A 13,007-nucleotide genomic window follows, 5' to 3' on the forward strand; every position below is an offset into this window, starting at 1 on the left:
ATTAGTAGGACTTTCAGCCTAAATTTCTTTTATATTTTTTTTTACTGTTTACATAAAGTTTTGTGCAACAAAATAAAATAAGGAGAGTACAGGGAACGTGATGTATTTTTTTTTTAAAGATTTTATTTATTTATGGGGTTATGGACATTGGGGAGGGTACGTGCTATGGTGAGTGCTGTGAAGCGTGTAAACCTGGTGATTCACAGACCTGTACCCCTGAGGCTAAAAATATATTATATGTTTATAAAAAAAATAAAAAATTTTGAATAAAAAAAAGATTTTATTTATTTGACAGAGATCACAATTAGGCAGAGAGGCAGGCAGAGGGGGAGGGGGAAGCAGGTTTCCTGCTGAGCAGAGTGCCTGATGTGGGCCTCCATCCCTGGGCCCTGGGATCATGACCTGAGCCGAAGGCAGAGGCTTTAACCCACTGAACCACCCAGGTGCCCCAAACGTGATGTATTTTTGATCAATTACAATAATTGGTAAAAGAAGTTTAGAAAATTTATGAGCATATAAACTGAATACATTCTTACTACATATATAGCCCAGAAATTTCACTTCTATACACAACCCAATATAAATGAATATAAAAGTTCATCAAAGCCATGTTTTAATTCTTGGTAGCACTATTGGTAATAACTTTAAACTGGAATGTATTCAAATAACTATCAATAGTAGAAGGGATAGGCAAACTGTATATTCACCTAGGTGAATGCTAAAGAGCAATGAGAATGAATTTTCTACAATTATGTGCCACAATATGGACAAATCTCAGAAATGCTATTTTGACGAGAGAAGAACATACAGTCTTGTGTCTTGCTTTGCCCATTCAATATTATGCAAGTGAGACCCCATTTGTATAATGTAATTGAAAATCCACAGTAAATCCTTTCAGACCAAATGTACATTTCAGGCCGTGGGAAAAAAAATTTGCCAGAGAAAACTAAGAATTTCAATGTGCTGTTAGGAGTATATGCACATCGAAGTTGAAATTTGCTAAAATGACAATTCATTTTACTTAAAAATATATTTTTTGAGATTTTATTTATTTATTTGACAGAGAGAGTACAAGCAGGGGGAGCAGCAGGCAGGAGAGGGAAAAGCAGGCAAATGGAGGGAAGGGGGCAGTGTGAAGGAAGTGCACTTGTTCTTAACCTGGGGATCACAACCAGAGTCAAAGGCAGACACTTAATCGACTGAGCCATCCAGGCACCCCTACATAAAATTCTTTATAATAATTTCCCTTGCTATAAAACCTACGTGCATACCCATATATGTATGCATATTGTATATATATTAGACATGTATACATATTGTGTATGTGTGTATATATATGTGTGTGTGTATATATATGTATATAGAGATATATACAGCTCTTCCTCATTTTACAATAGGGTTGTACTCTGATAAACCAATTTTAAGTTAAGAATATTGTAAGTTGAAAATGCATTTAGTATATCTAACCTACCTTAAATGTGCTCTGAACACTTTCAGTGGGGCAAAATCATCTAACACACATCCTATTTTATAATAAACTATTGACTATCTCATGTAATTTTTTAATACTTTACTGACAGTGAACAACAGAATGGTTGTAAACCCTCCTGGCCAACTGGGATCTGCAGCTGCTGCTGTCCAGCATCCAAAGAGAGTATTCTAGGATGTATCAGTAGCCTGGGAAAAGGTAAAACTTCAAAGTATGGTTTCTTAGCGAACGTGTATTGCTTTCACACTGCTGTAAAGTTGAAAAGTCATAAGTCAAACCATCCTAAGTTAGTTTGGAGGCCACCTGCATTCTAAAACTTTTCTGTGGTGAAAACAGCTCTGTCTACCAAAGTATTGCTCTCCCTTTTCATCCTGAGGACTACTGCTGAGAAGTGGCCATTCAACCAGGACTACATTTATTAGCCCCTCAACTAAGAGATAAGATAACTACTTTTAGCCAGTGGAACATGAGCCCTTTGGTTAAGACAAGTGCACTTTCTTCACACTGCCCCCTTCCCTCCATTTGCCAACAGGATCCAGAAAATCCAGAATAAAACGCCAAGATACTAGATGATGAACAAGTCATAAGATGGTCAAAGCACGAGTCTCTGTATCTCCATGTAGGAGGCTGCCCATCTAAGAGAATCAGCTGTATTGACTGAACTATTATACGAGCTCCAAATAATATTCTGTTGAGTTGAGTTTGAAATTTGGAGGTTTGTTTGGTAGCAAATTAGTTTAGTACAGTTTTTTTTGTTGTTGTTTTTCTTTTAATGCTGGCTTGATCCAGACTTGAGACTGCGGCTAGAGGCTGGTCAGTTTCCCTTTTTGAATAGCTGTTAATACCACATGCCAACCATTTCTTTCATCAGGTTCTCATACATTAGGCAACTGAGCCCCTGCCCTCCTCACCCTGAGGCCAGGTATAGTCTTTATGGCCCTGGAGCCCATGAAATTATCCAAATTAGCCAATCTACAAGGAGACCAAGAAACCTAGATAACTCTATTTTTCTTGCACGTGATGTGCAAGCTCCAGCTTGTGGTTATCCCTTCCCCAGTGCAATTCTCTTCCTGACCCTGCCTCGCAGCCTTCTCTTACTCGAAGCTGTAAGTCACAAAGAATTCTGCCTTTCATCTACCCAAGTATTGTGTCCTACCATGGAAAGAATCTTAAATCTTATAAAACACGAATTCAGGGCTATCTTAATTAAAATATTTCCCAACTTCCTTCTGTAAAATGTAGCCATTTAGCATTGAAAGATTTAATACTTGTGGGTTTTTCCCCCCAAGCATACCAAAGATTCACTATGCACAGTAGTTTGTACATTTGCTGAAACACAAATCTGAATAACTTCAAGGATGGCTGAGTACGCAGGCTATTTAACTAGCACTTGGGTTTATCAAGTTGCCCAGCATCTGCATTTCAATGGGTTTTGTTCTTGCCTCATAATTATCTTCGTAGAAAATACAGTAAAGTGCCAAAATCTGTATTTCTTTGTGAAAAGCAATCATTGAGTGAAAGATAAACTTCAGCGAAATCTGAGAGGGTTAACAGGGCACAAGAAATAAGTGGCTCTTCACAGAAATGTGATTCAGGAAGAAGTTGAGAGACTGTATAAATGGCATTAATTCTCTTGGATTTCATGTTTTTCAAAGATATCAACTATATCTCTCCAAAACAACAAAAACTAATCATATAAATGCATATGTATTGTATATAAATTCTATGTAGTTCAATTTTTTCTTTTCTTTTTTGGTTTTTTCTTTGTCAATCTCCTGCATTCTTTCTTATATAGTATTAAAATGAGAAATGTGAATTACTTAAGGATAGAGGTTTATTATGAGCAATTAGTATGTGCAATTGGAAAGAAAAATAACAATCTCAGTATCTATTCATCCTACCTACCTCCTTCCCCACTTCTGTAAAAAAGAGCATATCTGGGACTATTTAACTAGAAATTTTGCAACTTATGTGAATATGACTAGGAAATTAGCATTATTTTCTGTTTACTAGATGTTACTGTACTGTATTCAAGGGAAACTGTGTTAAGAAAAAAAGGAAAGAGATCATTTAGCAGTAGTTTCAGATAAAAGGTGAGCCTTTGTATAAGATTCTCAATAACAGGGATTACCAAAAAATAACCTTTCTCTTTCGATATTGCCTTCATCCAATAGTGTGGCCATGGCCAAAAGATGTTCATGGAAATTAACCTGAGGTACAAAACAATTTGGAAAATAATTATTAGTCAGTTACCAACTTCTGAGGATTTTTAAAATCCTCACACACTGAAGTCTATAATTGCTGTCATCCTGCCACAGACTGCACCACATTTAATCAGTTTCAAACTAAGACACAGATGGCTCTTGTTCCATAAATCGCCAGTTTCTTTCTCCTTCACTGACCACATAGTCAATATGCATGAATCACATAGCTGAGACTTAACATTTTCTTCAATTAGCCCAAGGCAGTAATAAATCAAAGATGCGTTTCTGAGGAGGCAAACCTCACAGATACAATGCTGTGAATATCAGACAGACATCTGTTTCCTGAAAGAATGTTGCTTAATGGTGATCAGCTACACATTAATGCATAATTTTCACTCATCTTTCATGAGTCAAAATCTTATTAGGTTTACTCCTATTTTTTGTTACCAAGGTACAGACTGCTTTACTTAGATGGATACACAATAATCAAGGTTTCCTCAGACCAGATATAATCAATGTATACTTTTTATACTTCAGCTTCCTGATAGATCTCAAGCACTGGCAGTAAACTGGACCAAGCTTTAGCACATCCTGACACACTACAAACATAAACCACATTTTTCCTTTGGTAGTTCGTATGAAAGAAGTTCTTGGAGAGACATATTGGCCTTATTTAGAATATATTTCAGTAAGCTTTCTGGGAGATAGAAACTATGATCTGAAATTAAGAGGGGTTGTTATTGCGGTCTCCTTGAAGGAAATTAAGGACAAAAATGACTGATATTTGAGGCTGGGTGGGGAAAGAGTAAGGAAGGGTAAGACTACAACTGGGAAGAAACTTCAAAGGAGAAATGTGTAGGGAGTTTCAGCTGAAATGTAATATACGATTTTGACTCTTCCTGATGACCCCTGGAATTTTCAGTTAAATTACCTTCCATAAAATTCTACTATAAACTTGGTATGAATGGTTTTTTGTTTTTGTTTTTGTTTTTGTTTTTGTAGAAATCAGGAAAGAGGGGCACCTGAGTGGCTCAGTCAGTTAAGCTCTTCGGCTCAGGTCATAATCCCAGAGTCATGGGATCGAGCCCCACATCAGGCTCCCTACTCAGCAGAGAGTCTGTTTCTCCCTCCCCCTACTCAAAAAAAAAAAAAAAAAAAAAAAAAAAGAAAGAAAGAAAAGAAAAGAAATCAGGAAGGAATCCCAAATCTTGCAACAGGATAGGAAAAGAGTCAAAACAGCAGTGGGGGGGGAGGGGGGCAAGAACAGCAGAAAACACTCTCCTATGCACTATGGCACTGAACATGAGTCATGTTCCAAAACCAGGTAGGATGCGTCATAAGCTCTCCATGGCATTCTAGTCAAATCCATGGAGTGGATGTTAGCATTTGTGTAAATAAAACATTACAGGCATGACACCTGGGATGCATGAACTTTCGGTGGTGGAGAGATACAGAGAAATATCATGGATAAGTGTAAAAGAAATTTTCTTGAAGAAAGTGTCATCTAGAGATCTGAAATATGAAAAGAAAATATCCATGTGGAGAAGAGATGAAGAGTGCTGAAGAAAAAGAAAATGGTTTATGCAAAAGCCCAAGTGAAAGAGAGAACATTCCATATGCAAAGAACTAAAATGACTTCTGATTTACTAGATTATAGAGTAGGAGATAAAGTATGTTGAGAAATAAAACAGAAGAATATATGAGTCAGACCATAAAAGGCCCTTTAGTTTATCCTTAACAGTGTAGACTTGATCCTGAGGAAGAGAGTCATTAAAAAATTAACTAGGTCACTGTACCAGACCCAGTAAAACAGATCCTTGTTCATGGCTTCTTCTGGCTGTGCCTCTATCCACACAACAAGAAGTGCAAAGGGCAAGGACATGAACCTACCTGGCACCCATGCCCATCCCTCTGGAGCATATTCTGTGTACATTCACAAAGAATTCCATGCCCAGATGATTCCATGATTCCATGCATAATCCCATGCTTCTATGTCCTGTGTGATATCTATCCCAGGTCTAACCCCTAAGAGCAGATTACATCTGTGGGTTTACCTCCAAGCCTGAGGGAAGGTCCCTGAGCAGCTGTTAAGGAAGGGATAGTTGTGGACAATGATCAAATATATAGGTTGGGATGTCTATTTATAAATGTATGTAGTACACTTACTTATAAGTGTCCTGGCAGTAAGGGATGGATCATGAAGGTAGAGAAGGGGGCTCTTCCACTCTTTCTGAGTTTCTATGCTTGTCTGAGCTCCAAAGATTTGAGGACTGGGCCCAAGTCTGATATTTGTGCTTTAAAAGATCACTTTGTCTATTCTGCAGAGAATGGAATGTAGGCACAAAGCACTGGAAAAAGCATAGTATTTAGTAATCTGCTGAATATTCCTGGAAAGGGTTGATATGGTGTAGCCCAGGTAGTGTAGTGGGGATGGAGATAATTTGGTGGAACCTGGTGTTTGATTGCTGAGGGGGCTGAGTTAAGAAGGAAGTCAAAGGTAATACCCAGATTTTCAGTTTTCAGCTGGATTGATGACACTAATTTTTACTACAATAAAAAAAACAAGAGGAAAATTATTTATAAATGGATGATGTTGACTTCAGTTTGGAGTATAATGAATTTAAAGTATTTGTGGGTGGGGTGCCTAGGTGGCTCAGTTGGTTAAGTGGCTGCCTTAGACTGAGGTCATGATCCTAGGCTCCTGGGAAGGAGCCCCAGGAGCCTATTGCTTTTTGCTCAGTGGGGAGTCTGCTTCTCCCTCGCCCCCCCACTTGTGTGTGCATGCTCTCTCTCTCTCTCAAGTAAACTTAAAAATAATAATAATAATAATAATAAAGTTTTTGTGGGAATTAAGATGAAGAAGCCCAATAGGACATTGGATTTTGTGATCTAAAGAGTTATATGGGGATGCCTGGGTGGCTCAATCAGTTAAGCATTTGCCTTTGGCTCAGGTCATGATCTCAGGGTCCTGGGATCGAGTCCCATGTTGGACTTTCTGCTTGGCAGGAAGTTTGCTTCTCCCTCTCACTCTCCTCTGCTCTCCCTCTCTCTCAAATAAATAAATAAAATCTTTAAAAAAATAAAAACAAAATAAAGAGCTATATGTTAGAGAAATACATGTGGGACTTATTAGCAAACAATAATAACTAAAGCCCTTGAAGTAGAGAAATCATCTGAAAAGTGGTGAATAAGAAGAGAACCAAGGACATATCAGTGAGTAAACCCTACATTTCAGGGATAAGAAGAGAATTCCACTATTAAATGTGTCCACAGATACAGGTAGTGTATTGCAAAGAAAGTTAATGAAATAGAGTAAATAAAATGAATAACATAAATCAATTCATAAAATGAATCAATAAAATTAAATTCAGGTTGTGATTAAATAGCAAATACCAACCTACCTAAAACTGGGGGTGTTGCCTGCAGAGATTTTCAGCAATTTTTTATACATATTCAGTAAATTCAGTACAAAAGCCAGTATTAGTACCCCACTTCCCACCAATGATATTCTCTAAATGGTTGTTTTTAAAAATCATAAAAATGTGCCATATTTAGTAATTATAGCTGAAACTGAAAGTAATTGATTATATTATGTACTATTTACATTTAACTATACTAAATTAATTTATTTACTCTTCATTGACTACTCTATGCCAGACACCATGCTAAGAACATTTCACTCATAATCTCATTTAATCCTCATGAAAAATTTATAAAGCAGCTACTATTATCCCCTTTTTACAAATAAACCAACTAGAGTTTAGGGAAATTAAATAACTTGGTTATGATCACAGACCTCCTAAGTGGCAGAGTTGGATTTTGAACTTAGGCTGATTAGTATAAAACATCTTAACATTATAAATTTATTTTGGTATCAGGAAAGAAAAAGATAAAGATGCTCTTAACAGTCATTTTAAGTTTGAGTGGCCTTTCTTGACACACCATAATTTATAATAATGAGTAATTTGAGAACATCTACAAATTGACTTTCTTATGTGCTTCCTATTGAAAAAAAACTGAATCAACTTTGAATTAGCTATTTGTTTTGCTACATAATAAGTGACTAGAATATATTTAGTTTTAATTGAAGAGTTTAAATATTAACTTATCTTGGTATGATATCCAACAAATTCTTGGCACCTGCATTAAAGTTACGTAGAAAAATCTAATTAGCTTAAAATAATTGAGAAAAACACAATTTGAATATATGAAAATTCTTAACAAGAGAACATCAAAAAGTTGGTTTGTTATTTATTCATATCTAACACAAATTAAGACTAGTTCTAAAGAAAATTGGAGAGATAAGTTCTAGGTAAAATAATGTAATATATAGTAAAATAAGATATGCAAATCAAAATAATTTTAACTGATCCACTGATTACCACCATGCAAAGTGACACTGTTAAGGACTTGAAACATATTCTCACAGTTAAATGATCCTCCTAAATTTTTAAGTACATTAAAAATTTGCTTAATACAATGTTTTTTTCTTTGAGTATAAAAGTAAATTTTAGCATCATTCCTAATTAATCATCATAAATCCCTAATTAGTTAGGCATAACCAATGAGACATGACATTTTTAATTACTATAATAACCCACAAGCATCTCCATATGCTATATTAAATATAAAGATGAAATATCGAAATGGGTTTTAGTTAGTATTGTTATAAGGTAGGTCATGTCATAAAATTGGGTTTATAACATTGAGGACCATAAGGTATATGGACAATCTCAATAAATAAATACTCACCTTCTAGAAGTAGGGCAATAGAAACTTGGGCAAGAAATAAAATACGTAGTGGGGGAGAGGGAAATATTTACTTTTAGAAAATCAACTCAATAAAGATGTTCTGTCTACTCATAAATATACATAAAACATAAAACATCCATTACTGTTTTTTAAGATTGATATATATGCACATATATTAAAGGGAGGAAGAAAGAAAGAGAAAAAGAGGGAGAGAGACATGCTAGTGAGGTAGACAAACAGGTAGATCTATCATTTTTATGTATTGATTTTAATAAACATTTTAAGCTTTCTCTGACTATGGTCTCTTTTTCCATAAACATTATCATCAATAATGAAGTTTTATCGAGTCAGAGCTGCCCCACACATGGATACTCTCTTCAAATACATTATTAGGTCTTCTTAGTACATCAATTTTTGCACACTCTGAAGGTTTCCAATTTGTGAATTACTCTTTTAATATATTGAGCTTATATCTGTAGGTTCAGATCTATCATGTTTTTAGTGACTTAATTCCTTTTATATACCCAAATATTTTATGATTCACTAAGATGTGGTAAAGGGAAAAAAGAGTAGTAGGCTTAGTATTACCAACTTGTCAACAAAGAAGAAAAGCCATATGCTGCCCCTGCTTTAGAATTTCATGGTCTTATGATAACCCGTTCTTCCACCCATCTATACATTCAGCTTTTAGTAGGTTAATTGCTAACCCACACTTCAGAAATTTCCCTTCAATTAATCACTCATTCAAAATATATTTGAGATCACCTCCTTTGTGCCAGGCATTATATTTTGTGCTCAGAGTACAGAAATGAACAGCATATTTCCTGATCTCATTAAACTCATAGGTGAGGAAATGAGGAAATAAGCTATTGCTATGATCTAGATCAGGAAGGTGGACCCACTGTAACTTGTAGGGATGGCATTAAGAGGATATAGGAGGAAAGGACTGCATTCAGGCGGACATAAATATACATAGGGATTCAATGAGGACAAGGTTACAAATGTAAAGGTAAAAAGCATCTTCAGCATAGTAGATGATGGACTGTGTGTTTGTAATATTAAAGTGTCAGCAGCCAACTAATCAGATACTCAGATTTAGATCTCAGAAGAAAGGCAGAGACAAACATCAGGAAAGCAACATTTATATAGGTGACAGCATTTGATTGAAGTCACCCAGGGAAGAAGGCAAAGAGTGAGAACAGAATGCAAGGATAGTGTCAAATTATTTTACTCAGAGTAGGAAACTTCAAGTTATAAAACATTAAAATTCAAATTTTCAAATGATAGGAAGCTGTTGCTTTATCAAATGCAAATAACTCAAATCCACACAGTAAGCCATCTCTAACGTGATCTTTATTTTGTAAACATTTACAATGAGCATGGTTTCCATCTGACTTTAGATCTAATCTTCACATCATGTTCAGAGACTAATCCAACTTGAAGCTAATGAAGCTTAAATATCAACGTCCCTCATTTGCATAGCTTCTTTCCAAGACCCAGAAAAAGGTCCTGCTATGTGTTCATATGGTCACACAATTTTTTTTTTTTAAAGTTCGCAGAAGTGGGATATTTTAACTGTAATTGATTAAGACTAATGTTGTTTTCTACTAATATTCCCCTCTTGTTAGGTAGCATAGGATGATTTCAGGCAATTTGGAAATATAGCTAAGGGGAGATTAAAATGGAGATATGTACAGTGGGAAATATGTTTATAATTCAGTCTCTTCTATATACAACTAGATCCAGGATAGGAACAAGTTCCAGAAATACCCTCTCCCCATTGACCTAAGGGGCTATAGGATCAGAATCACATGGTGATCTGAGTAGGCCCTAATGGTACCTTGACCTATGAGTTAAAGAATAGAATCTGGTTGTTAAGTGTCTGGAACCAGCATTTAATCTGTTTGCAATTCTAAATCTCACTCATACATTTTAAAAATCTCTCAGAGTCTTTCCAAATTAAAAAAAAAAATCTAGAAATTACTTGGCATTTTCAATAACATATGAAGCTAAAAAGAACATATATGCTATCAAAAATAAATATATTTTGATCAAATATGCTGGGGAAAAACATTTTTCTCTTCTCTGTGTAGAAAAAGATATAAGAAAAAAACAAAACAAAACAACAACAACAAAACAAAAAGAAAAAGATAGAAGGAACATATTATAACATAAAGAGTTGATCAAGGAGTAGTAGGCAGCCAAAAATGTGGGGGGAGAAAGAAGGCATCATGCAACTAATTGAGTAAATATCTTATTGTAAGGACCTATTTTATGTTTATATTTTGTCAAGAGGCTTTCATTGAGGTTAAACAAAACCTTGTTGTTTAGCCCTTGAACTGTCCTCGCTCCCCTTCCCCCAGGGGATTCACTTAAAGGCGGGTCCCGGAAACCAGCTCCAGGTAACAATGCCCAGATACAAAGATGGGTCAGGCCAGGTGGAGACATCCGATCAGTAGGGGGTTGCATACTGTCTCCCTAGCTACCAAGGAGCATGGGCCCCCGCCCTTTGGGAACCCTTTTGGCGCCAATCCTAATCAAGGTGTAATAGGCTGATTCAAATGTCTACTAGGGTAAATTATAATTCAACTGGTCACCTAGCATCACTGTGGAGTTTCCTGTGTGTGTTACAATCTCATTGGTCACCTGTGCGTGGCCAGGCCCAACCGCATGGTCTTTGCCCTTAAAAGCTAGAATGTGAAACAGAGAAGGGTCGCCCTCTCTTGTAAGAGGTGCGTCCCCGAACGTTCGGTTAGATTCTTGATGCTTGGCGCGAAATAAAGCTTTGCTTGACCTTCGCTTTGTATCAGTCTCACTCCTTTAATCACGGACCCGTTATTGGGGCATAACATTATCAGTTTTCTGGAAATTTTGTGACATTTGTGGCTTTTGGTCATTTTTAAAAATATAATATTAATTATTATTTCTTTCTCATCCTAAATACTCACTTTCATACTTAATTACACATTTATAATTTTTCATTATTTTGTTAAACAGAACCTCTGAAATTATATAAGATTGACCTCCTGTAAAACCTAGTTCTTCCCTAATGAAGAAAGGAAACAGCTTGAAATTATTATTATTATTATTATTTTTTTGGTATTCACTACACTACTGTGGAAAGAGTAGAGAAAAAAATGTATTGAATATTACTCAAAGATAGTCATGAAAATTACTTTTGAGTGCTCTGCAATATTCTAATTTCTTTAAATGTTTCTTAATCTATCAAATACTATCATGAGAGTAACACTATTTCAAAGCATCATTTCACATAACAAATTTGCCTGGGTTTTGGAATGCTATAACATATACATCATTGATTTAAAGGCATGTTGATCTGTTTTATACTTTTTGAACAATTATCTACTGCTTTGGCAAAATGCTGAGTTTAATAGTACAGTCATCACTTTATTGCTTAAACAGAAAAAATATACTGAATTTTAGTCCTGGAAAAAAATCCGTTATTTTCCAGGTATAATGGTAGCTATAAAAAACAAAACAAAAAAAAACTTGGTTTTTGTTTTATCTAGCAAAGATATCACACTGACATACCACATTATAGCCAGACCAACCCTTAGCTATGTGAAGAATAGGAGGGCCAAAAAAAAGATCATAAAAATGACTGTTCTGATATATTAAGTGTAATCCTTACAAGTACTGATATTTAGAGATGAATAAAAGAAGAACCTCATTTTCTAAAATGTCAATTGTACAGTTTGTGCTGGCCTGAAGCATCTCAAAATTGCAAAATACCCCTCTACCAGACAAGATGAGGAGCTTCACCTTCCTAGCAGAATGGAGGGAATGGATTTCTGAAAACTAATAGTTTTTATAACATTTCTTTGGAGTGTTGAGTGAATTTGATGTATACACATTTTCCCTTTAAAGTCATTTATAACCTAATTTATCAAGATCAGTATTTTAAACTATATATTTATAGCTTTTAAAATTTTGTTTATCTCTGATATAAGAATGTAGAATCTTAAAGAATTGAAAGGGTAAATTTTTCATATTATTTAAATCAGGATGTATATGTCAGATTATTTTCACAGGAAATCTTCCAGCTTCTAAACTAGGTATATATGTCTAGCTCTTTAGAAAAAAACAAACACAGAATTTCCCTGAAATCTCTTCAGAGAATATATGTGCAGAATGTGGGCTGCCTCCAGTTCATACTGATGTGGTTTTGGAATATAGGTGAGGTTCGGTGGGGTGGAGTCTGGAGCCAAGGACCAAGAAGGAATTCTTGAGACATCTTTGCTGCAAAATGTGGGTTTTATTAAAGCATAGGGACAGGACCTGTGGGCAGAAGGAGCCGCCGCATGGGGGTTGTAAAGGGTGGATGATTAAATACTATGGGATTGGGAGAGATAAGGAAAAAGGGAGGTTTCAGAAGGATTTTCATATGTTAAAGAAGACTCACAGGACACCAGGACACTGAGGCCTTGCCTTTGTCAAGTTAAGGTTGTTTTTCCCTCTAGCAAGGCATTAACATGAAGATAGTTGACAATTTCCTGGAGGAACATTACATTCTGCCTGATTCAAGGATCTGTTGAAGGGCT

This window comes from Martes martes, assembly GCF_963455335.1.
Source record: "Martes martes genome assembly, chromosome: 3".
In the NCBI taxonomy this organism is placed as follows: Eukaryota; Metazoa; Chordata; class Mammalia; order Carnivora; family Mustelidae; genus Martes; species Martes martes.